Source organism: Panthera uncia, chromosome E3 (assembly GCF_023721935.1).
Source record: "Panthera uncia isolate 11264 chromosome E3, Puncia_PCG_1.0, whole genome shotgun sequence".
In the NCBI taxonomy this organism is placed as follows: Eukaryota; Metazoa; Chordata; class Mammalia; order Carnivora; family Felidae; genus Panthera; species Panthera uncia.
This window is the reverse complement of record NC_064815.1, coordinates 7,166,383-7,172,058: the sequence shown is the minus strand read 5'-3', so window position 1 is coordinate 7,172,058 and position 5,676 is coordinate 7,166,383.

The following is a 5,676-nucleotide window of genomic DNA, read 5'->3' as shown; positions in this document are numbered from 1 at the left end:
AACCCGCACCCACCTCCGTAAGCATTCTGGAAGGTCGGCTTCATGTCCCAAGGCCTGTGCAGCTTGCCTTCTGCGGCGAGTGGGGAAAGCTGGTGAGTTCCCTGTGGGACTTGGCGGGAGGAGGGAGGGGACAGCCGTGGGAAGGGATGTGAGGGGTGTGGAGAGCTGGTGGGGGGCGCGGTCCAGGGCACGTGTGACTCAGGGACCATAAGCCCCGGGAAGGTGCGGACATCTTGGAGAAGCACGGGGAGTGGGGCTTCAGGTGACATTCAGGTTACGACGACTCTTGTCACCTGTTCCCCCGTCTGCTCACGGTCAGCTTCACGAGGGCAGGCCCCAGCGGGTCTTACTCTGTGCCCCAGGCGCCCCAAGAATCCTGGCGAGGCTTGGGCAGCCTTCTGACCGTGGCTCCTAAGAACCCGCTTTTATTTTATTTATTTATTTTTTTTTAAATTTTTTTTAACGTTTATTTATTTTTGAGACAGAGACAGAGCATGAACGGGGAGGGGCAGAGAGAGAGGGAGACACAGAATCAGAAGCAGGCTCCAGGCTCCAGGCTCCGAGCCATCAGCCCAGAGCCCGACGCAGGGCTTGAACTCACAGACCGCGAGATCATGACCTGAGCTGAAGTCAGATGCTTAACCGACTGAGCCACCCAGGCGCCCCGAGAACCCGCTTTTCTAAGCGCATCGTTAGTGCCTTATCTACCACGTGCACTGCCCCAAAGCCATCCCACGTAGTTCATGTCCCGCGAATGCCCCACTGTTCTCTCTCCATGTGACAGGGCTGGACGCGGAGGTGCAGAGCCGGGAGGCATCGTCCGGGCACACCCGGGAGGGCTTCGGCTGGGATTTTTCACCCCAGCGGGTTGACTCCACGCGGAGCCCTTCGTCGCCTCCTAGCTTACTTGCCCTTTTGCTAAGCCTGCTGGTCGGGGGTTTTGTTCAGATTTAACCCCGGTGAGAAGGCCTAGCCCTGCCCTCCTGTTTGACGTCCGTCTCCCCCACTGGAACGCAAGTTCCAGGAAGGCAGCACCGCCCCCGCCCCGTTCTTCCGTGTCCCCCGGTCCCTGCCGGGGGCTGCCTTCACCGGGGGCATTAAACACACGAACGAATGGAAAAACCACCTGGCGTTTGTTCCTCAAGCCGGCTTTCCCGAGGGTCTTGCCCCGCCCTGGCGCTCACTCAGCCCTCCTGACTCAGGACGTGGCCACATCCCGCGGGCCCCTTTGACCAAATTCTTAAGGTCGCGGGACCTCTGTGGATGCTGCAGAACCTCCGGTGTTCCTGCTGCTCTTCCAGTTTGTTCCCTGAAAGGATGGTGTGAGCAGGGGTGTGAAGCCGGGCGAACAGTGAGGCTGGAGGTGGAAAAGGCCTCGGAGGTGCTGGGCCTCAAGTAAAATGTTGCCAACTGGGCCCAAGCCCCAAGCCTTTACGATGAGGGCGGGGGGCAGGTGCCGGAGAGCTTGGGCCTGGGGAGCAGCAGCACGTTAGATCTGCACGTTAGGAAGGTCGTTGTGGCTTCAGCGTGGCGCACGGGGTAGACCAGAGGAAGGGCTGGCGGGGAATCTGAGGAGTTCGTGGCACAGGCAGTGACGCGTGAGGGCCCAGGAGAGGTGACAACAGGCGGCAGAGCGGGAACCACATAACCCCAAGAGGCTTCGGTGGCTGCGGCACTACAGCTGAGGGGACGCGACGGGGTGGAATGGGGGGGGGGGGGACGGGGGAGGAAGGGGCCGGGTCCAGGGGGGCCTTTTCATCCGCGTGGGAGAAGCCGGATCTCGCCCTAAAGACGCGGGCGCCTTTTCACAGAGGGAATGACATTTATGTTTGCGTTATTCAGAAAATCAGCTGGCCGCTGGGTGGAGCGTGACGGGTGCTGAGGAGGCCAGTGACGAGCCACCGCAGCTGATGAAGCAAAAGGTGACGGTGGCTACACTGGGGGCGTTGTGGTGCGGACAGACTCTGGGGAAACTCAGGAGGCAGAAGCTAAGGACGCGGCAGTCGGGTGGGTGTGTGGAGGAACGGCCGAGTCAAGGTCAAGTCCTGGGACAGTCGTTCTTGAGATGGGAAACACCAGGGGACGCTGAGGCAGTCTAGGGTGGGGGTTGGCCAACTTTTTCGTAAAGGGCCAGAGTAAATATTTTAGGATTTGCCGTCCATGAGGTCTCTGTCATAACTACTCAACTCTGCTGTTGTAGCTGAAAGCAGCCAGAGACACCATAGACACAAATGCTCTTGACTATCTGCCAGTTAAACTCGATTTACAAAAACAAGTGATGGGACAGTTGACTGACCCCTGATCTAGGACACGGCACATTTGACGTGCCTACTCTGGTTCCAAATGGAGATCCTAGGAAGCAGTTGGGGGAAATGAGTCTGAGTACAGGGTGGGGAAAGGTCTAGGTGAAAGAGAGACTCCGGGAGCAGTCGGGGGCCATGGCCATCTAAGGCCAGGAGAAGGGAGGAGCAGAATGCTGAGAGCCGGGCTTGAGGTCAAGGACGAGAGAAAGGAGACTGGAGAGAGGTCCTCCCGCATGGTGGAAGTTTTGCCTAGATGATGAGGGAGCGTGGGTGGGGCAAGCTGAGGGCAAAGTACAGGCTAAGAGCACCCCCAGCACCCCGCCCCCCCCAGCACCCTTCCTCCTCCGCAGGTGGGACATGTGTGATATTCCTCAGACACTCCCAGCTACCCAAGAACAAAGGCAAGGGTAGTTTAAGTGCTAGCCTTGGCGATGTGGGAAACAAAGGCAAAGGAGAAATTAAATCCCCTTACTGCCTACAACCCACTGACAAGTCCTTGAAACAGGCAGAGCCCCCTCCCTCTAGAAGCTCAGCTGTCTCAGTGATGACACTTTGCTAGGGGCAAAAGGGAATCTCAGCTTAACATTATCCTGACTCCCCCCAGGATCCTGTAAGTCTACGTCAGCATAGAAAAAAATCCTTTGGAAACTTCCTTTATCTCAACCTCCCCCAAGATATATGCAGACAACCATACTCCAAGCTTATGGCCCCCTGATAGATATCTGAAGGGTCTCATGACTGACGTTTTACTAAAGGGTAATAAATGGCATTTCCTTAGCAACAGTTAGCCCCTCAAGGTCCTGGAAACCTTGCTTCCAAATACCTTAGAGACTTACTCTATCCATAAGCCCCTCCCAACCTGAGGGTATTATACTGAGTTATGTGTCACTTCCCGTCACAACCCCACCACAGCTCTTTCTGCCCACTGGTCCTGTCCCTGTGCTTTAATAAAATCACCTTTTTGCACCAAAGACAGCTTCAAGAATTCTTTCTTGGCCGTTGTCTCCGGACCACCCCCCCCCACCCCAAAACTTCATCATAGAGAATGGGACGTGTTGGCATTGTGCGTCATAACACCCCAGGGAGCTACCGTGAGGGCTGCGTGGATTGGATGTAAATTGGGGGTGCCAGAATACGCCACCCCCAGAAATGCCACTTTGGCGTATGGACAATTTTGAGCTAAAGGCCCTTGAGAACCAGCAAGTGCAGGGAAAGCTCTCCTTTCGTAAAGGAGACCACCATTTATAAAGGAAATTTCCATTTGTAAACTGTGTCTCCTCCTCCCATACCAGGAGGAGGGAGAGTCTGATCCACGGAGAAGGCAGATCTTAAATCTGCGTAACAAACCTTACTAAACAACCCTTGTTTACCATACTTTTCCTGGCCTTCTACCCACCCACAGGAAGCCCAAAACCCCTTTTCCTTTTAGCCCAGATCGGATGTAACATGTTCTAAGGACCTCTTTGGGTTGTTCATTGCTGGGTGCTCCCATGTGTACCTGTGCAATGCATATGTTAATAAATTCCTGCTTGTTCTTCTCTCAGTCTCCTGTCTTTGACGAATCTCATTTATAGGGCCCCAGCTGAAGAACCTGGGATGGATAAAGAAAAGGATTTTTCCTTGGGGTGCCTGAGTGGCTCAGTCAGTTAAGCATCTGACTTTGGCTCAGGTCATGATCTCATAGTCCATGGGTCCAAGCCCAGCGTTGGGCTCTGTGCTGACAGCTCAGGGCCTGTAGCCTGCTTCGGATTCTGTGTCTCTCTCTGCCCCTCCCCGCCTCTCAAAAATAAATAAACACTTAGAAAAAAGAAAAGAAAAGGATTTTTCCTTCCCTTCATAGCTATGTGGTGACATCCCTGGTGCGAGGGGTCAGTGACAAGAGAGTGACAGAAACCAGATTGAAATAGCTTGAAGACCGGACTGGAGATGAGGAAATGGAAATAGCATAATGGCGGACAGTTCTCAAAACTAAGACCGTGAAGATGAGAGGATGGTGGTGGCTGCAGGGAAGACGGGAGGGAGGGCTGGCTGGCTGGCTGGTTGGTTGGTTGGTTGGTAGGTAATGGGAGAGATTTGTTTAAATTCTGGTGAGAAAAGAAAGGACTCTGGAGGCTGGGTTGAATGGGGATTCCACCACCACCAACCCACAGGGCATCGGTCAAAGGACTTGGGACCACTTCCTCATCTATATGTGGAAGTGATGAGAACATCTGCCTCTGGGGTTGATGTGAAGAGCCATAGAGAAAATGCACACGTAGCTCTCAGTAAATGCTTCTCTTGTGTTATCTTTCCTGCTCCAGATCCAGAACAAGTGAGTCTGGGTTTGCAAGATTTCCTGGCTTTGCAGGCAGCCTTGGTGATCCAGGAGCATCTTGAATTATTACATTCTTCTGCCCTTGTGCGAAAGCCTGAATAAATGATGGGGTTTTTGTTTTGTTTTGTTTTGTTTGTTTAAAACAAATCAATGGAAATAGCAGGAGCATAAGTCAGGTGTACCCTGGGGCTCAGGGGGATGTACTAGAGGCAGGATTTTTATGAGGGTTTCGATCTTCTTCGGCTCATTGGATCAGTGAGTGACTGCTCTCTAATTGGTCTGAGATCAGGCCTTCCAGACCGATGTTTTCTACAAAGAAGCGAGAGTAGCGGACCCTTTGCAGTGGTTTTTATTGCAAGAGTGGGAAACATCTGTAGAGTGGCTTGAATCATGCCCCCCGCCCCCCCACCCCCACAATTCCTATCTCAGAATGTGACCTATTGGAAAACAGCGTCTTTGCAGAAGGAATTGAGCTAAGGATCGACATGAAAGCGTCCTGGGTTTAAGGTGGACCTTATAAGAAGAGGATGGGACATGCAGAGGAGAAAGCCACGTAAAGACAGATGCAGAGACTGTAGTCTTGAAGCCAAGGAAGACAAAGGAGTGCCAGGAGCCCCCGGGAGCTGGCAGCCGTGAGGAAGAATTCTTCCCCAGAGGCTCCAGAGGGATCATGGCTCTGCCCACACCGTGGTTTCAGACCTCTGGCCTCCAGAACTGTGACAGGGTCCATGTGTGTTGTTTTAAGCCACCCTGGTTGAGGTCACCATGTTATGGGAGCCCTGGGAATCTCATACAGTCCGGCTTCATGCTTGGTCTAAGGCAGTGAAGGAGGACGCTGGGTCCCCTGAGGCCAGCGTGGTGGCAAAAGGGAGTGGCCTGAGGCAGAAACACATCTGAGATGGCGGGAGGCGCTGAGGGCACGTTGCCCACTGGGCCACGAAACGCAAGGCTACAGGGTCCTCCGTCAGAGAGACTTTGTGTCAACCACAAAGCTGCTGTGACTTGAGAGACATTCAGATTAACTTTTGACTTACAAATATTTTTGGAAAAGGTGATCTA